Raw genomic sequence first — 21,982 nt, 5'->3', positions numbered from 1 at the left:
GCCCGGGGAGGAGCTCCACTGATGCAATTAAACCAGCCACAATACAGATCCATCAGCAGCAGCAGACCCACAGAAACAACCTCCATCCAGTCTCTTAGCTTAGTTCAATCTTTTAGCATAGAATATAATCAAGAGGAAGATGGATGATCACAAACCATCAAACCACCAAACTGAACTGCTTGAATTTTTGCACCAGGAGTAAAGCAGCATAAAGTTATCCAAAAGCAGTGTGTAAGACTGGTGGAGGAGAACATGATGCCAAGATGCATGATTAAAAACTGTGATTAAAAACCAACCAGGGTTATTCCACCAAATATTGATTATTTCTGAACTCTTAAATCTTTATGAATATGAACTTGTTTTCTTTGCATTATTTGAGGTCTGAAAGCTCTGCATCTTTTTTATTATTTCAGTCATTTCTCATTTTCTGTAAATAAATGCTCTAAATGAGAATATTTTTATTTGGAATTTGGGAGAAATGTTGTCTGTAGTTTATAGAATAAAACAACAATGTTCATTTTACTCAAACATAAACCTATAGTAAAAAATAGTAAAAATAAAAATAAAAAATTGAAACTTACTGGGTTTCTGTAGAGAGGTATCTACTGAAGGTTTTAAGCAGATCTGAGCCTGGTTATTAACTTACTTCTCACTCACTCCTCTCTCATTTCTCGCTCACTCCTTGCTACAGCTCCTCGCTCACTTCTCTCGCTCACTCCCCGCTCACTCCTCTCTCTTTCCTTTCTCAATCCTCTTTCACTCCTCACTCACTCCTTTCTCTCTCCTTGCTCACTCCTCACTCACTTCTTACTTACTCCTCTTTCACTCCTCTCTCACTCATCACCTCACTCACTCACTCCCCGCTTACTCCTCTCTCTCTCCTCGCTTACTCCTCACTCACTTCTTGCTCTCCCCTCTCTCACTCCTCGCTCACTCCTCTCTCCAGCTCCTCTCTCACTCCTCGCTCCAGCTCCTTGCTCACTCACTCCCTGCTCACTCCTCTCTTATTTTTTGCTCACTACTCACTTTCTCCTCGCTCACTCCTTGCTCTCCCCTCTCTCATTCCTCGATCACTCCTCTCTTACATCCCGGCTCAATACTTGCTCTCTCTCCTCGCTCACGTTCCTCTCTCACTCCTTGCTTCAGCTCCTTGCTCACTCACTCCCTGCTCACTCCTCTCTTATTTTTTGCTCACTACTCACTTTCTCCTTGCTCACTCCTTGCTCACTCCTCTCTCAATCCCCTGATCACTTCTCTCTAACACTTCGCTCCAGCTCCTGCAGTGTACAGCCCGGAGGGTCAGGCCTCCCCTGGCTCTGCTTAGGCCAGCTTTGGGGGATCTGAGACCAATCCCTCTCAAATTAAATCACGCTGCATTGATGTGAACTCTCCTCCAGTCCTGCAGTCTTCATGCTCAGAACCTTCTTTCAGTGCCAAAAGACTGTATCTGTAACAGTAACAGCTGAAAAATGGTTTATACTGTAACTTTAGTATATTTATCATAACGTCGTTCCAGCATTTACCACCAGTTTTGAAGCCCAATTAATCATAATTTCACCAAGAATGTAATGGTGTCATTTGATAACTTCCTAGGTTTGATTTCCCTTTACTTCAAACTACTACAGTAATATTACTTGAAACATATATCTTTAATACAGGGTTGGAGAATGAAACTGAATCACCTGGTTTTAGAGCACAATAATTGATTGTGGTGACGGACAGTTCTGGTGGAAACAGGAGAGTTGAGGTGCACATTGAATTCTGCGTGATTTGATCAGCCGTGGTTTTATGTTTTTTGGATACAATCCGGGTTAGCACCCAAACATCCCTTTCAGAGAGCTTCCTCTTACAGCGTCCACAGTTAATCCTGTTGGATGTGGTTGGTCCTTCTTGGTGGTATGCTGAGCTGACATTACCCTGGATACCGTGGCTCTTGATGCATCACAAAGACTTGCTGTCTTGGTCACAGATGCTCCAGCAAGTCGTGCACCAACAATTTGTCCTCTTTTGAACTCTGGTATGTCCCCCATAATGTTGTGTGCATTGCAATACTAAATTCCTCCACAGAGATGTGAAAGACTCGTTACCAGTTTTCATACACTTTTATATTTACTCAGGTTTTCTTTGACTGATATTAAAGTTTTTTGATAATCTGAAAAATGAAATGCAAAAACAAAAGAAATCTGCAAATACCTTTTAATGCCACTGTATTTTGGTACAGGTAAGGCATTTTTCCATCAGAATATTTGAAGGCATGTGGAGAGCAGCGCTAAAATGACAACAAATTTCATCATGTATAATATTGTTCAGAGCCTGTAATACAGGACAGGTACATCCCATATCTAATCCCAGGCCCAGGTGATGAAACAGGAATGTGATTCTGAGGATACGGGGCTGGATAGTGATGGAGAGTGAGTGACACGCTGTGTGAAGATGACAGAGGAGAATCCCAGCAGATGTGCCCAGCCCACCGCGGGCACTTTATCACGCTTATATTTGACAGCACTATCATGTAGGCAAATAAAATAACACAAACAGCAATAAGGTGTTCATAAATCATGTGGGGAAACAGGTCTGCTGATCCTGATCTGATAACCAATACTCTCAGCCTGCACTGAGTGGAAACCGCAAGACTAATGATGCTCAAAACCAGCGTAAACCAATGGAAAATGGAGATACGCTGTTACTAAACGGTTCTTTCTTCCTATGAGCTTCTTGTCAAACCTTTAATAATAGAACCTTCTGAATATGTCCTACATTCTTAAGGCCCTATTTTAGTGTGTTTGGTATCGTGAGGGCGCAAAAAATAAACCTTGAGCGTCTCAAAACGCACCAAAGTCATGTTTTATTTCTCTTAATTAATCGTGGGTGTGGTTAATTTTGGGCGTAACGTGAAATAAACCAATCAGAGTGTCATTTGCTCTTCCCATTAAGAGCCGGGTGAGCTCTGACTTTGGCATCTTCGTATTTTAACAGCAGTGTTGGGCACGTTACTTTGAAAAAGTAATTAGTTATAGTTACTAGTTAGTTCTCCAAAAAAGTAACTGAGTTACTAACTGAGTTGCTCCACTACAAAAGTAACTAGTTACTAGTAAAAGTAACTTTTGCATACCTGTCAAGTTTTGAATTTAAAAATAAGAGTAAGCTTTGAGTCATCCCACCAGCCCAACGGAGGTTCAGTATCCCTTACATTTTAAGAAAGGTTTACAAGCATAGGCGTAGGAACCGGGGGGGATGGGTGGGACATGTCCCACCCAATATTAGAAACAGGTGGATTTGTCCCCCCCAAAAATGACATCTTTTCGCTCAGATCAGGTGTAAAATTAATGAGAAGACAGACCGGACCAATCACGAAGCCGGTTCAGGTATTAAGTTATTCATTTTCAATTAATTTAGGATTACAGGACTTACTGTGAGCTATAATGAACGAATATTCATTTAGCTAACTAGTTAACTAGAAGCCAGATGTAGTGGATAGCCAGGATTTAGTACAGTACTTTGTGTTTGTAGTTTAAAGCAGTTTCTTAACCCTGATCACTGCCCCAAAAATTTTCCACCTGATCCAGCTGATCAGCTAATAAACAGTAATTTACTGAGTTTACCTGTTAAAATCCTTTAAAGTCAAAGTCAAAGTCAAAGTGGTTTTTATTGTCATTTCAGCTATATACAGAGTACACAGTGAAACGAAACAACGTTCCTCCAGGGACCATGGTGCACATAAACACAGTGTAGACAGAACAATAGTGCAACAGTACAAAAGTGCAGACAGACAATACAACACAATACAGACAAAGAATAATAAATAACAAGACAGTGTGCAAATTTTGCCCCTTATGGAGCCTAAATTAATCATTATGTAAATCCAGCAGTGTATTAGACACATCATACCACCACTACTTTATTAAATGCCTTTAAAGCAGAGGAAGCTCAAGAACATGCAGAACAGTGTTAATATGCAGTAGAATATATAAGAACTGGGTTGAGAAATACTGCTGTAACGTGACTTCTGTTCATTTGTAGTTCACAGTAAGACCACATGTCCTGATGTTTATAAAAATCTCTATGAAACTTAAAGTTACATTCTTTTACATAAAAGGACACCATCTTAAGAAGAGCTCTCAGTAGAAAATAAAAGCGCAGGAGAAAATGTAAATATACGACAGAATTGACATGCCAATACATAATAATAATAATAATAATAATAATAATAATAATAAACAAATCTGTTATATTATTTTAAATATTAGGTGATAACTGATTATTTTTGTCGTATGTATATTATTCAGACATTGCATGCATAATTTTTTCTAACAACAGTAAATGTAACGTGGAGTAACATGTTTAGGTTGTTAATGTCAGGTCTTTTGTCTGTCTGGTTCTCATGTCTGTGTTATTCTCAGGTCTGTGTTTCTTTCCCAGTGTTTTTCCACTCACCTGTGTTCATTTATAGCTCCGCCCCTTCGTCCCAGGTGTTTCCTGTGTGTGTGCACCTCTATTTAAGGTCCGTGTTCCATTTCCCCGGTGTCGATCCATGTATGTTTATCATCTGTCAGTGCTCTATGTGTTCCCCAGTTTCCTCAGTCCTGTTTTCAGTTTATTCCCGGTGTATTTTGTATTTGTTTTCTTTAATAAATCCCTTTTTTGTTTGCATTTGCGTCCGCCTCCGCGTCCTCCCTGCACCCGCACCTGACAGTTAAATCACCTTATAATAATAATTTACTTTTAGAGTGGGATTGGGTTCATATTGGCAAATGTGTCCCCCCCAATATCAAGTCCGCTCCTACGCCCTTGTTTACAAGAAATCTAAAATAACCACCTGTGAACCACTTACACACTAAAATTAGATTATCAGAATCCAATAGGCCTACATTTGTTCACACTGAAATGTTGTGGACATTCCTACTTACGTAATTCTTATAATACAGCCTAAATGAAAATACTTTTTAAGTGTTTTGAAGTCTTCACTTTTCTTGTTTATTAGCTGATCAGCTGGATCTGGTGGGAAACACAAAATTTGGAGGCAGCGAGCAGAGTTCAGAAACTGATTTAAACTACCAACATAAAGTACTGTACTGAATTCTGTCTATCCTCAACATCCAGCTTCTAGCTAACTAGTTAGCTAAATGATTTTTGTTTGTTATAGCTTACAGTAATCCTGCAATCCCAAATTAGTAAATACAAGTAAAAACGAATTATTAGTTACTGGCTGATCAGGTACATCAGGGCAGGTTGAACAATATATGTGGGTTTGATCTGTGTGTTTTGATTGAGAAATGAGTGTTTTTAACCTGCAGAAACAGCTCCAAAAACAACTCCATTACCTTTCTTTTAGATAAATCGCTGTATATCCAGATCTGTTTTAACTTCAGCTGCTCCAACTAGCTGCCTAAACTCACAGCGAGGGGGCGGGGCTTCCCCACACTGACTCTCCTCTGTGCTCCGCAAAACCAGAAAGCTGATTGGCTGTTTCTCCTGAAAGGCGGGACTTTCTCCTTGAACTGGCACCATGATTGGCATTAAGAGATTTAATAATCTCTCATTAATACAGTCATAAATACTAATACGGGAGGACGGCAGGAAAGAGGGGTAAAATACGGTAGTTTCTGGGCCAAAACGGGAGACTTGACAGGTATGCGGCTAAAGTAACGTGCAGTAACGGGGTGTGGGAAATGGTAACTGCGTTCTAGTTACAGTCAGAGTAATTAGTTAGATTACTCTTTACTGAAAAAAGTAACAGTGTTTGTAACGCCCTTTATTTTAACGCCGTTACTCCCATCACTGATCGTGAGGGTGAAAAAATAAACCTTGAGCGGCTCAAAACGCATGAAAACACTCAAAAGGCATGTACTAATTCTCTTAATTGATCATGGGTGTGGTTAATTTTGGGCGTAACGTAAAATAAACCAATCAGAGTGTCACTTGCTCACCATTCCCGTTAAGAGGCAGGTGAGCTCTGACTTTGGCACGTTCGTATCTTAACAGCGCGGCTCTTTTGTGCGTCTCAGCAGAGACAGGAAACTTAGCTGCTCATTCACACTGTGAAGATACACCAGCAGCTCATTTAAGGGAACAGTAATATTATTATATTATTATAAATTCTGTTTATGGTTGATTTGCGTTATTCCCCAAGATACGTAGATAGTTTTCAGAAAACCCACCCTAGAGCCATTTAGTAAGCAAAAAAACATCTTTTTACTAAGGAAAATTATAAAGGAACAGTAACATACACTGACTTATATAAGTAACTTTAATCTGATCACTGGATTGGAAATAATATTTCATCTATAGATTACTTGTTACTGAAAACTGGGTAACACTTTATAATAACTTTCATCAATATATTTTTATCTGATTATTAGTAGATGTGAACAAAGCATTAGTTTATTAGAATTTATCAGTACAGATATTCATATTAAAAATGTTAGCAAATCATTAGCTCATCAGAATTTAAACATTAATAAATCGCTAGTAAATACGAATTTTAAACCAGGCAAATGTTCATCAACTGCAGTTCATTTTGCCAATGCGTTTCTTAAAATGTGAAAAATAAAAGTTATTAATTATTAATTAATGGTATATTAAAGGAAGTTAATATAAAGTGTTACTGAAAACTGTTACTCAAAATTGATCAGATTACTAAGTAAAGCCTCACTGACATTACTGATCAATACTGTCACACAGAAAAGGGTAAGAGGATTGACATAATTGCAGGTATATAATTTTATTTAAAATAAGACTACCTTTATAAAGGGTTTATAAATGGTTTACAATTAGTTTATTAATAGTTACTAATTAGGTTGTAAATTACTTAAAAATTAACAATCAGTTATAACACATACGTAGAAAGAGCAACAGTATAGATGGCTGTGTAATACAGTTCACTATTTGGCAAACAACAGGTCATTGTTGCCCTTTTTACGTATGTGTTATAACTGATTATTAATGATTTTTAAGGCATTTGCATCCTAATTATTAACTATTAATAAACTAATTGTAAACAATTTATAAACCCTTTATGAAGGTAGTTTTAAGTAGTACCAAACTAAAACAGGAACAGAAAACAAATATGAGAAAAGCAAACAAATGAACAAATAAACATGGCTGGGATCACTTATTGAAAAAAGACCGGAACAAAGACTAATAAAAACTAAGAAAACAAGGAACCTAATAGCTGAAAATAACAACACAGGGATAAAGAAAACAAACAAACCTGACACGCAAACACAAAACACTGAAACAGAGGAGCTTAAATACAAGAGGAGGGTGAGGAACACCTGGGTCCAGTAACGAGGGGGCGGGGTTACAAACAAGCTACAAAGAGACAGGACAAGAACAAAACAAGGCCATGTGCTTCAAGAGAACATGGCTGGGAACACAAGACAAAACATTAGTTTTACACACAAACACTGATTAACTGATCTTCATAAATGATCTCTTCATATTATGATTTATCAGGTTGATTATTTAAAGCACGTTTCTATAATGTCTTAGTATTGTCTCTGTTATTGTTCTCTTGTCCAATCAGTGACTCTGGTTCTGCTGAATGTCCCGGTAGATCTGAATAGTGTGGACAGTGTGGTTTTTCCAATTATAACCTCAAACAACCTCCCAGATAAATTCTCACAATCCTGATATCTCTCAGTTTATACAGGGCTGATCTCAGTCCTGCACTCGTCACGCTCCATCCATCCATCTACACTTCTCCTCTCACCCTTCTCTCTCTCTCTCTCTCTCTTCCTTTTTCTCTCTCTCTCAGTTAAATATCCCTGGTGAAAAGAATATATACTTAATTGTACTTAAAACATGTTGAGAAATGTCTAAGTATGCTGTAAATATACAGATTTATGTATTTTCTTATTAAATATATTAAAAGTGCATTAATATTATGCTTTTATCAAATGTTTGAAAGTAAACTTTGATCATACTTTTTTAAAAAGCACAATATAGTGTATTTAAAAAAAAACTAATACTACTATGAAGTACAATTTCAGTTTAATGCGATTCAATATACTTGTTTCCAAATATACTTTTGTGGTAACACTTTATTTTAAGGAACACAAATTAGGTGCTTATTAATGTCTTATTATTTGCTTAATAAAGCCTTAATTACACATTTATAAATTATTTATTCACTACTTGTTATGCTTTATTCTGTGTAAATATTATTGGTGCTTAATTAGTGGTCTGTTATGTGAAAATGATTAATAATGGCTGTATTAGTTATTATAGTTCACAATAAACGGTTTGAATTATTGGGAATAATTTGATATATAGATAATTTTATATATTTAGGAATCATTTAGTATATTTGGGAATAGTTTGATATATTTGGAACAATTTGGTATATTTAGGAATCATTTGGTATATTTGGGAATAATTTTGACAGACTTTCTAGTTCTTTGTAACTAATATCCTTTACGAAACAATAATATATGGCGATATATTGGACAATATATTGCAGTATATTAATTAATACAATTTCATATAGTGTATTTAAAAAAAATAGCTTACTATAAAGTACACTTTTAGTTTAATGTAACTCAATATATGGTAACACTTTATAATAACTTTCATTAATAAACCATTAACTAATGATTAATAGCTGTTATTTTTCACATTTTAATACTAATGAACACATTGGCAACATGAAATATACTGTTACCCACTATATTTTCTTAAATGCATATTTCCACATATAAGTGTTGAAACAGTTGTTTTTAAGTGTGTTAAAAACAGCTGTTACAGTAGTTCACTTGTATAAAGTACAATGTATCATGTAACTTTTTATAAAGTAAATAAAATGACTACTAATAATAAAAAAAAATTAAAGTATATTTGTAACTCGCAAAACAATGTAGTTGAGTATATAAAAATATATTTTTATACCCAACAAAGTACAGTATACTAGAAGTGTGCTACTTACTTACAAAAGGCAGAAACAAGAAGCATGTATATTTGTACTCTAATGTAAATATAGATCACATATATTTAACATATTCTTAACAATTCTTTGTACATTTCTAATCTAATATACCTGTTGTATAAAATAGTAATAAATTGCGATACAGTTGTAACACTCATTAAATACATTATAATTTTACTGTTTACTGTAAGCATATTTAAAATATATATGGGGTTGCATACATGAAGTAGTTTAAATAGTGTTTAAATGTTACTTAAGTAAAGTAAATTTAAAATAGCTCCATTTTAGTACAGTTAAGAACACTTAGCGCAATTTAAATAAGAGTTTTTCACTATTTTTATACAATTAAAGAACAATAAGTACAAAAAAAGTTTTTTTCATTTTATCACTTTTAATAATCTACTTTTTTCATTAGGGTCCATTTCCAACCGTATCTAATCTTGTATCCAGGATAGAGGCTGATTCAGATTGGATTTGAGGAGTTTATTGATTGGAACGTCCTCATTTTTAAGGATTATATTTCACATAAAATCTGACAGCTGATTATTCCACCATCCAGTGCTTTCTCATTTTATATTTTAGGCTGCCAATGCGAGAATAATATTATTAATTATCATTTTTTGGCTTGTGCCGGGAGTCGTGCCGCTGACTCTCAGTGATATCCTGGAGCTTTTCCAATCTTCCCACACTGGTGATGCCATAGGCTGGCAGTTGTGAGGCCAAGCAAAGTGCAGATCTTCTTTTCGCACGGGGAATTATCCTTATTATAGGATCGGATTCACTCTTGACAGATATCATAGAGGTCAGGCAGACAAAAGATAAGAGATATATATTCTTCAATTCATTCTTAAGAACAGTAGATGCTTTATTTTATCCTGTTCCAGAGAGTCTGATCTCAACTATCTTCTGATGTTCAGCACCCTGGAGTGGCTGGAGTGGCTGGTTAAGCTTTTTTATCATTTTTACATTTTTTAAATTTTAAAAGAAATCTATCCAAACCAATCAGATTACTGCTAAACCTGTAGAATCAAGAAATCACTTAAATAGAACCTGATAAAAGATCTCAAAAAGCAGCACATTATTATTATTGTACCCCCATCTGAAGAAACTCAACAACAGATCATTGATCATCTATCAGTCTGGTTATAAAAGGTTATAAAGTAATTTATTTCTAAAGCTTTGAGACTCCAGAGAACCACAGTGATTCACTATTATTCACTAATGGAGAAAAACATGGAACACTGGTGAACCTTCCCAGGAGTGACCGGCCGACCGAACAATATTACTCCAAAAGGGCATGAAGAACTCATCCAGGAGATCCCAAAAGAACCCAGAACAACATTTAAAGAACTGCAGGATCTCACTCACCTCAGTTAAGATCAGAGTTAATGATTCAATAATAACCAGAAAATCCTGAAGGAGAATCAGAATCCAGCCATCTGTTCCTTACTGACCTCAAGCTCAGGAGTACTTGGGTTCTGCAGCAGGACAATGACCCAAAGCACACAAACATCAAAGTTCACCTCTGAATGGATTAAAATAAAAACTAAAAAATAAATGAAGGTTTAGGAGTTAAAAGTCTAGTTAAAGTCTGTTTGAGATGCTGTGGATGATCTTAAACAGTTTTAGTCGTTTATGCTGGAAAATCCTCCAATGTGTCTGAATTAAAACTGTAATTCTGTAAAGAAGAGTGGAACTAAATTCCTCCAGAGATGTGAAAGACTGGTTGCCAGTTATCGCAAATGTGGCAAATACCTTTTTTTATATTTGCCTCAATAAAGATTTCTTTTGCAACCACAAAGGATAGCATAGTAACACCATAGCAACCACCCAACAACAACATAGCAACCACCACAGATACCGTAGCAGCACCCTAGCAACCTCCTAGCAACCACTTAAAAACAACATAGCAACCACCATGGCTACCATAGCAACACCAAAGCAAACACTTAGCAACACCATACCATCCACCACAGACAGCATAGCAACACCCTAGCAGCCACCTAGCAACACTTTAGCAACCACTTGGAAACCACATAGCAACCAACAAGGATACCATAGCAACATCTCAGTAACCACCTATCAATCGCATAGGGGCAACATAGCAACCTCCACAGATACCACAGCAAACACCTAGCATCCACTTGGCAACACCAAAGCAACCACCACAGACACCATAGCAACCCCTTAGCAACACCATACCATCCACCACAGACACCATAGCAACACCTTAGCAACCACCTAGCAACACTTCAGCAACCACTTGGGAACCACATAGCAACCAACAAGGAGACCATAGCAATATCTTAGCAACCGCCTATTAATCACATAGCAGCACCTTAGCAACCACCACAGACACCATAGCGACCACTTAGCAAGACCGTACCATCCACCACAGACACCATAGTAACACCTTAGCAACCACCTAGCAACACTTTAGCAACCACTTAGAAACCACAAAGCAACCATCAAGGATACCATAGCAACATCTTAGCAACCACCTGTCAATCGCATAGCAGCACCTTAGCAACCACCACAGATACCATATTTAAATCCAGTGTAGTGGCACACAGAGTCCAAATCATGAAGATTGTGAGAGTATTTACATACGTCTAGTTGTTGCACAGTGTTTGCTAGAAATATCGTACACGTTCTCTGTAAAACATGGTGGTGGCTGCATGGGCTTGCATGGCTTCTAGTGCCACTGGGTCACTAGTGTAGTGTTGTTACTCAGTGTTTGCTGGAAATGCTGTGTGACAAATACCTTTTTACACAGGGCTAGATTGGTTTGTCTGATATTAAAGTTTGTTTGCTAATCTGAAAAGTGTAAGTATATATAAAAAATAAAAATAATAGAAGTAGGGGCGGAATTCTCTTTTTTACAGCGCTGTAATGAGAAGGTACACACCATGAACTCCCCCGGGTTGGTAATAGAGCCTCTAATTAGAAAGGAAGCCAGTCTGCTGCCGATCAGAGAGGAAATAACGTAAGATTTTTCACAGTTATCATAATATCATAACCTTCACTATCTTACAGCACAGTTTAATATCAGCAGCTACGCCAGTTTCATAGAGGCAGCCTTTATATCAGGAAACTGATATAATACAGGAGGCGAGAGGTTAGAGAGAGATTCAGTAAAGAGATATCAGGCTATTAAAACTATATTAAACTTCAGTTTTTCTGTAAAACTACACTTTTCACTTTTTTAGGATGATGCTTAGTGGTTAACACATTCACCTCCCAGCACTGGAGTCTTGGGTTCAAGTCCTTATCTGGTGCAATTTCGTGTGTTTCCTACCATAGCAACATCTTAGCAATGACCGCTGACACAATAGCAACCACTTAGCAACACCAAAGCAACCACTTAGCAACACCATACCATCCACCACAGTGCAATTACGTGTGTTTCCTTCCCCCCACAAAGTCCAAAAACATGGAAATAAGGTAAATTAGATATTCTAAATTGTGCTGGTGTGTTAGGAAGTATGTTTAGTGCTGTGAAAAAAACTATTTGCCCCATACAGATTTATTTAGTTTTATATTTTTAGAAATTCTAGACATCCAGTATCAGACATACTAGATATATTTTAAACTTTTATTTATTTTATTGTTAATGATTATGGTTTACAGCCAATAAAAACACAAAATCAATGCATCAGGAAATTAGAATATTATATAAAATCAATTGGTACTTTTGTCAGTGTGGACAGTGTGCCAAGTCCTGCTGGAAAATGAAATCCACATCTCCATAAAATAAAACTGCACTGCACTGCACTGGGAAAACACTGCAGATTTCATTTTCCAGCAGGACTTGGCACACTGCCCACATTTCCAAAAGTACCAATTGGTCTTACGTAAGATTCGAAATTTTTTTTTTTCTAATTTTTTCATTGGCTGTAAGCCATAATCATCAACAATTTAAACAAAATAAACACTTAAAATAGATCACTCTGTGTTTAACACATCTAAATAATACATAGAGTTTCACAGTTTCAACTTAATTACTGAAATGAACAACTAATAGTTTCGTGATCATTCATAATTTAAATGATAATTTAAATGATCAATTATCATCATACATTATTAAGTAAGAAAATTCAAATCCAACCTATAATAATAATAATGGCTTATTATAATGGTGAAATTTATAATGAATTAAAAAACACATTTGAAATACGACTTTGTGGAAACCCATAGTTTACTAAATAACTGCAAAAAAAAAAAAACATATTTTAACATAAATTACCTTACAACTGTCAGACAAGACAAGTTAGAGGATCCAATTGCAGGTTTAATTATCCAAAAAGCAGATAAACACAGCTAAACGATACAGAAAAGAGCAAATCCAAAAATTGAAGAAGAAATACAGACAGAAAACAAACAAAACGCTTTTAAAATGCTGTAAGGATACAAACAAGACTTCAAAACACTGTTCATTCATGTGCGGCGTCCTTGAATAGTGCAAACAATGAGCGGGTGAGAACAGGTGAGCATAATCAAAACTCAGGAGAGAGCGACCTCCTATGTGTTAGAGGGGCAACATATATATATGCTTTGTATCTCTTGTATTTTCCATCCTTTGATGTGTTCAGATTAATAGTGAACTAAAGATGAGCTGTATTTATATTAACCTTTATCTGTTACTGATTTTCATCAGATTGAAGCTCTGATAAATCTTGGATCTTGTGCCGCTTTAAAACTCTTTTGTTCAGCTGCAATAACGCATTTCTGAACGCTGCTTTAATTCACATCTGAAATTCTATTAAAGAAATATCTATTATTGTGTCGAGATGAAGCTCAGATATTTGGGAGGTCTTTGGGAATGTTTTTCTGATGAATGTATTTATTCAGCGCTGGAATACACAGATCAAACGTAACATTATGTCCTTCTTTCTCCACCAATTATCCCTTTCTTCAGCTCCACTGATCGTATATTTATACTATATTTATACAGCAACGAGCAAACACATTCTAATCTGATTCATGCAAATACATTCCTTAGAAACTACCTAGCTACACCTTGGCAACCATTTAGCAACACTATAGCAACCAACTATTAACCACACCAGATACCAGGGCAACACCTTAGCAACCACCTAGCAACCAACAAGGATACCATGGCAACATCTTGGCAACCACCTATCAAACGCAGCAAAAACCATGGAGACTATAGCAACCACCTAGAAACACCGTAGCAACACCTTTGCAACCACCTAGGAACACCTTAGTAACCACCCAGCAACCACACCAGATATCATAGCAACAACTTAGCAACAACATAGCAAGCACCACAGATACCATAGCAAAACCTGAGCAACCACCTAGCAACCACTTACATACAACACAGTAACCACCTAGAAAACTCCACCTTAGCAACAACCTAGTAACGCTTTAGCCACCACCTAGCAACCACTAAGAAACCACATAGAAAAAACCTAGTGAAAACACAGCAACCACCACAGATACCATAGCAACACCTTAGCAACCACTTAGAAACAACACAGCAACCATCACAGTTACCTTAGCCACCACCCCGCAACACCTTAGCAACCACCTAGCAACAACTTAGCCACAACACAGCAGCCACCACAGATTCAACAGCAACACCTTAGCAGTCACCTAGCAACACCATGGACACCATAGCAGGACCATAGCAACCACCTAGCAACCACTTAACTAACAAGGATACCATAGCAACATCTTAGCCACCCCACATCAACCACTCAGAAACACCTTAGCAACCATTACAGACACCATAGCAACACCTTACCAACAACATAGCAACTATCTACAATCCACCACAGATATCATAGCAACACCATAGCAACTACTTTGCAACCACTTAGAAACCACTTAGAAACAACATAGCAACCATCTACAATCCACCACGGCTATGTGTATGACGGTAATCAGGCTGTAAAAGCTCGACACAAAGCTGACCGTGTATTCTGTAAAACATGGGGGTGGTTGCATGGGTGTGCATGGTTTCCAGTGTTTGCTGTAAATGGCGTGTATGACGGTAATCAGGCTGTAGAAGCTCAGGTGTTCAGTAAGGTCAGGTGCTGAGCAGGTCGTAAGCGCGCCGCTCCTGTTCGCCGGCCGTCGAAGCTTCGAGACGGACGTTTCTTCAGTGTCTGCGTCCCGCGCTGCACGCTGAGCAATATCTGAGCTGACACTGACCTTTTCAAACTCCATAAAACCCTGCAAACAATTTCCCAGCACACGCGTGGACGTGAATATCAATACGCCTCACGCAGAACCTCCCCCCCGCCGCCGCGAGGCTCGGCCTAATGAGCGATGATAGCGCTCTCCTCCGCCGCTCTGAAATATTCCCTCGCTTTTCTAATTTCATATATTTCCTACAAAGGTTAGCGCTGACACGCTGACAGTTTTACATATGTGCCTGTCATTTGTTCCACGGCTCAGGTGACATTTTACTGCGAGTGCAGCCAAACACGTCCCTTTCTTTTTAACGCGACGAGAAATCTGTCTGACGCTGTTATTCAGAGTCGTTTTAAGTTGTTTTCATGAAAGAAGTGCACAAAGCTCTTCTTACAAAGATCTTACATTAAGTGAGGTGTGTTCTCTTACTGCAACACATGAATACAAAGCAGCACAAATCCAACTTTTACTGTAGTTTTGTTATAATAAGGTGCACTATCAAATAAAGTCTATTGTCTGGTTTATATCCCTACCGGACTATGAGACGCATTTTAAGAGACACTATAAGGAACTTCAGTACCACTTTAAAATAAGACTACCTTTATAAAGGGTATATAAATATAAATCGCTAATTACAATTAGCTTATTAATGGTTACTAATAAGATTGTAAATGCCTTAAATACTTAATAATCAGTTATAACACATATAACTACCTGTTGTTTGTCAAATAGTGAACCCACAGCCCTCTATAGTGTTTCCCTTTCTACGTATGTGTTATAACTGATTATTCATGATTTTAAGGCATTGACAACCTAATTAGTAACCATTAATAAACTAATTGTAAATGATTTATAAACCCTTTATAAAGGTAGTCTTATTTTAAAGTGGTATCGGAACTTCTAATTCAGCAGGTCTAGCCGCTGGGTGTTGTTGTTGGGGGGTAGCTACCTAAGTTAAGTAAAGCTAAGCTAAGTAAACAAAACTGTAATAAAAAAAACCTTTATTTTAAAGTCAAACAAGCACCGGATGTTAATCTACACAGATTTCTCTCCTGAAAACGGATTATTTGGGTTCGTAAAGCGCTTCCGTTTATTTACAGTAAGATTAACGAACTTAGATTCCTGATTTTCTCCAGCACTAAGGCTGGAGCATTAGCATTAGCGGCTAACCGCTCCAGCAGTGCTAGCCGGGGTTAGCAGCAGACTACAGGTCGATAATACTCCACTCTGAACGGGGGAATAGCGGTTAGCGGCTAATGCTAATGCTACTTCTCAGTGCCTCAGTACTGGAGAATTAAACTAAAACTTTTGAATAACAATAAATGAAAAAATAAAGAACCCAAGTTCTTTCATTGGTTCGTAAATCATTGGTTCAGTTTGTCACAGCAAGTCTGAAGCAGCAGGTTCTTTAGCAGCAAAACAGTCCCTGACCATCACAAAACTACCACCACCATGTTTTACTGTAGGTATGATGATGTTCTTTTTCTGAAATAAGGTGTTACTTTTACGCCAGATGTAAGCGAGAGCTGCAGTTCGTTTTTTGGATGTTCTTGTGGGGTCTTTTTTTTTTGACCTCTTGGATGAGTCGTTGCTGCACTCTTGGGGTAATTCCGGTTGGCCGGCCACTCCTGGGAAGGTTCACCAGCTCTCACTGTGGTTCTCTGGAGTTACTTTAAATTACTTTATAACCTTTTCTAAACTGATAGATGATCAAAAACTTTGTTTTCTCTTATGTTCATGAATTTATTTGGCTATTTGGAAAGTGTGTTAGTAATAAAGAATGGGTGTGAAATGGCTAGAAAAAGTAAACTCAGGTGTGATAAACCCAGAGGTGGAAAGTAACTATTTACAGTTACTCACGTTACTGTAATTGAGTAGATTTTATGAGTAATTTGTAATTTTTAAAGTAGTTTTTAAAATAGGTAAATTTACTTTTACTCAAGTACATTTTGACACAAGTAATTTACTTTGCTACATTGGAAAACTCCCCGTTACTGAGTAAAAAAATAAAATGCTGGGGGAAAAAAATAAAATTGTCTGAATTAAAAAAAAATGGAGTTTTGTTCTCCATGGCAGCGCAGCTGAACTTTTCTCAGCAGTGATTATTACGATTAGCGGGAGAGACACTGTGTGAATCAGCTGTGCAGCCTGGGGTCTGTGTGCTCGGCTCGGGGGAACCGGTGTTCTGTCGAGTTATGCTACACATCAATATTTGCTTCTTTACTGCACTGCGCATGCACCGACCAACATTCTTTTTTGGGTGATTTCATGTTTTTAATGATAATTCCTTAAGTTTTATTAGGAACATCTGCTTGGATGTTAAAAAAACATGTAAATAGCAGTTAAAAAATTATAATAAACTCTAAAAATATAAAAATGCAGTTTATAATCACCTATATGAGCATAACTTTTTAAACTTTTTAAAAGTAAAGAAAAAAATGGATTTTAGAAACCTATAACACTTGTTCTTGAAAATGGTTTATGGGGTGGTCTGAACACATACTGCCTGAAAGGTCCAAATGATTTAATTTAACAATTATTTAATTTATGATTTGTTTTTACTTTTTTACATCAAATAATTCAAAAAAGTAACTATTTATCTTTTACTTAAATTACATTTTAAATTGAGTACTTTTTTACTTTTACTCGAGTAGATTTTTAGATGGGTACTTTTACTTTTACTTGAGTAGAATTTTGGAAAAGTAAAGGTACTTTTACTTAATTACAATTTTTCAGTACTTTTTCCACCTCTGGATAAACCACAGTTAAGTCACGTTTTAACTGGGGTAAAGACTTTTTCACATAGGGGCATGTACAGTAGGTCTCCCTTAATAATAAAAACCTTAATTTAAAACTTAAAAAAAATTCGGTTTGATTTTGTCACGTCTTAGCCCTGTCTCATGTCTCTCTGTGTGTCCCACGTGACCTGTGCCCCTGTGTTCTGTTTCAGTACTTTTCCACCTGTGTCAATTTGTAGCTCCGCCCCTAGCCCCAGGTGTTTTCACTTCCCTTTTGTGCTATAAAGCCTTCCTTTGTCTCTTGTCCTTCGTCGGTCTTTGCACCTTCCCCTGTTGTTTTGTCTCTCTGTGTTTCTAAAACCCTAGCTCCGTATTTATTCCTAGTTTGTTTCCTGTGCTCCTTATTCCGTGTTTTCTCTGTTTACCTCTAGTTCCCTGCTATTTTCATTTTTGTTTCCTCCCTTGCCCTGCTCAGTTTAGTTTTCATAGTCTTGTTTAGCTTCTTGTTTATTTCCTTGTATATATTTATCCCTGCCCAGTTTAGTTTTTGTATTTATCCAGTCCCTCGTTTGTTTCTTTGTTTATTTACTCCCTGTTTGTTTATCATTAGTACTTCTTGTTTGTTTACTTTATGTTCTCTAGTTTCACTGGTTTGTTTTGGTTTTTGGTTATTTGTTTATTTAGTTTTAATTTATTTGGTTCACTCCCTTGTTCCTTGTGTATATATCTCCCTGTTTTATGTTTACGTGTTTACTTGTTCCTTGTTTACTTGTTATTTATTTATTAAATTATTATTTATTGATTTCACCCTACCTGCACTTGTGTCCGCTTTCCTCGTCACCCTGCCTGGGTCATCCACCCTTCCTGACAGATTTGTTTGACGATCTGAAACATTGAAGATATATAAACATGTAAAAACATAAGAAATCATGAAGAGGGGAAACACAAAATGCATAAAATTAATTTTAGTATTCTGAATACAGTTTACCCAATCCCTTCATTCTTTATTATAAACACTATTAAGGGGTGTAATGTAATGTATTTAGTAGTATTTCTTGTCTCCACAACAAACAAATGTTCCAATAAATGAAAGTTGCATTAGGCCTATTAAATAAAAAATGTGTTTTATTACCTTAAGCATCTCTCTCGCCCTGATGTGATGATTCAGAAGCAGGCAGCTGGTATATACCGGCCTGGTATAAGGAGCTTTTCCATCCCTTCAAAGCGGCCAATTCTCCAGTGGAAACAAAAGGAAATGAAAGCTGTTATCAGGTTTAATATTAGAGAGCGTATTACAGCGTGAGTCACTCGCCGTGAATGAGAATCAAGGTGCTGTTAGAACTCACTGTTTCACACACGGTTCAGCTGCTGGAGCTCTTTTACTTTAATAAATTAATATTTAAAATAAATAATACTAATAAAGCAGAGGTTGTTTATATTCTGTGCATTACAATAATGTGGTCAGTGTCACAGATGGCAAGGAGGCTGATGCAAGATAAATGCAAGATTTTATATTATTTATAATAACCTAAAACTAACAGAAACAAACATGGGTATTCAGGAAAATGGACGTTTAAAGTAAAACTCAAAACTAATAGATAAGATACCAAGGATCAGCAAATTTGTGAAGGTTACAGGAAACAACTAAACACAAGCCTGTTGTACACTCTATGCAAGGTGTGTTGTCATGCTCATTGCTATCTTACACCCCAGCATCAGTCTATTTCCACGTCTTGGCGGTGGGCCATACAGGTGCGCCACTTATTGATTAAAACCCGGACAACAGTCAACAGTCAGCCGTCCAATCCTATCTTAATCCGTCGCGCTGTTAAGATACATACGTGCCAAAGTCAGAGCTCACCCGGCTCTTAAAAAGGGAATGTGAGGCAACTGGCGCACCGATTGATTTATTTCACATTACGCTCAAAACACAATTATGATTTGTTAAGAGAATTAGTACACGACTTCTACACATTTTAAGCTGCCCAATCTATTTTTTTACACCTTGGTGATGGAAAATACACTTACTTAATGTGCCACTTACTGATTAAAACCCTGACAACAGTCAACAGTCAGACATCCAAGGGAATGTGAGGCAACTGGCACACCGATTGATTTATTTCACATTACGCCCAAAACATAATCATGATTAATAAAGAGAATTAGTACATGCCTTTTACGCATTTTAAGCTGTGCAAGGAATATTTTTTTGCGTCCTTCTGATATCTAAGACACACCGACACGCCCTAAATCCAGCTATGCGATACTCAAATAACTGGTGCACAAAAAATATTAGACCAAAAAATATTATTTACTAATGGAGAAAACGTGGAACACTGGTGAACCTTCCCAGGAGTGACCGGCCGACCGAACAAAATTACTCCAAAAGGGCATGAAGAACTCATCCAGGAGATCCCAAAAGAACCCAGAACAACATTTAAAGAACTGCAGATCTGGCGTAAAAGTAATACTGCATTTCACAATACCTTCCTTTCCTATTGGCCGCTGCTGTGTCCTCAAGTAACTGACACTCACCGTCAGTGTGTAGTCACCCCCCACACTAGTGTACCCTACCTTATTTAGACTAGTAATAAATATATAATGTTTAACTGCCTGTTTTCAAAGTTGTAGGCTGTAAAAAAGAAAGTTAACTTATGCTTCTCTCTGCTGGTAACAACTTTTATAGAGATGCGGATTTCATTTTCCAGCAGGACTTGGAACACTGCCCACACTGCCAAAAGTACCAATTGGTCTTATATAATATTCTAATTTTCTGAGACACTGATTTTTTCTTTTTTTTTATTGGCTGTAAGCTTCATAATCATCAACAATAAAAGAAATAAACGCTTAGAATAGATCACTCTGTGTATAATACATCTATATAATATATGATTTGCACATTTTACAGCTGAATTAATGAAATAAAGTAACTTTTTAATGATATAAAAACATTTTGAGATGCACCTGTAGCTGTAAAGGGTGGGCAGATTTTATATTTTATATTAAAACCCACAGATTAAGAATGGGAGTTCACTCAAGTTCATACTATATGTGTGTACACAAAGACAAGCAAGACAAAACAAGACAAGACGAAACAAGACAAGATTTCTGAGTAAAGATTATGCCCACTTATTATTAAAGTAACAATCAAGAACAGGACCCTGAACCTGCAGGAAAAAAAATACTTTTATAAAGCGTTCTGAACTTACTTTTGTGTCCTCCTTAATCTGTAACATCAAATCAGACATAATTTAATGTTAACACAACTGTTAAATGTTAAATACAGTCCCGCTAAGTGTATTAACTAGCTAGCTAGCTAAGCAGGCTAATCTAAAGAGCTACAGATTGACTAACGATACTCCCCCCAGCTCGTTTTAACGTTAAACCGAGAAAATAACCAGTTCAGGGTAATGGAGTTAGCTTCCCCAGCACCACAGACATCTACACCTCCAGGTGCAGGAAAAGGGCCACATGCATCAGGAAGGATCCCACCCACCCAGCACACGCACTTTTTGTCCCACTCCCCTCAGGCCGGAGGCTGCGGAGCATTAAGTGCAAAACAACAAGACTCAGAAACAGCTTCATTCCGGAAGCTGTAAGACTCTTAAACTCCACTTAACAAACACACTGCACTGACACCAAGGACAAATTACTGTTTACTGTTTACCAACATGGTCACTTTACTTGCACTGAGACACTTTATCTCCACTGCTCTAATTCACGTTATCATGCTGCTATAGCACACATGCACTCTGGACTTCATGTTGCTGAACCTTCTACTCTCTATTTATTTTTTTTATTCTTTGGGGTATTTATCTATCTATTTTGTATATTCTATTTCTTTTATTGTATTCTTTTTTTATCTATATATCTATTAATAACAGCTCTTTGGGTGTAAAACTGGATCATGAGATCACAATTTCGTTCCACCTCATGTACCACATGTGATGCGAATGACAATAAAATCTCCTTGAATCCTTGAATCCTTGAATAAGTCTTAGCTGGAGAACTGGATTTAGCTAAAGCTTGCTGTCTCTCTGCTAACGTTTGTCTGAGATTGGCTGGCTGGGTAATTATATTAATATGGCTAGTCTTAGCTAGCTAGCCCAGTAACACACATCTTAAACTGCAATGGCGATCTCTACTGATTTAGTGAATC

This window comes from Astyanax mexicanus, chromosome 9, assembly GCF_023375975.1.
Source record: "Astyanax mexicanus isolate ESR-SI-001 chromosome 9, AstMex3_surface, whole genome shotgun sequence".
Taxonomy (NCBI): domain Eukaryota; kingdom Metazoa; phylum Chordata; class Actinopteri; order Characiformes; family Acestrorhamphidae; genus Astyanax; species Astyanax mexicanus.
Note: the sequence above shows the minus strand (reverse complement) of the source record.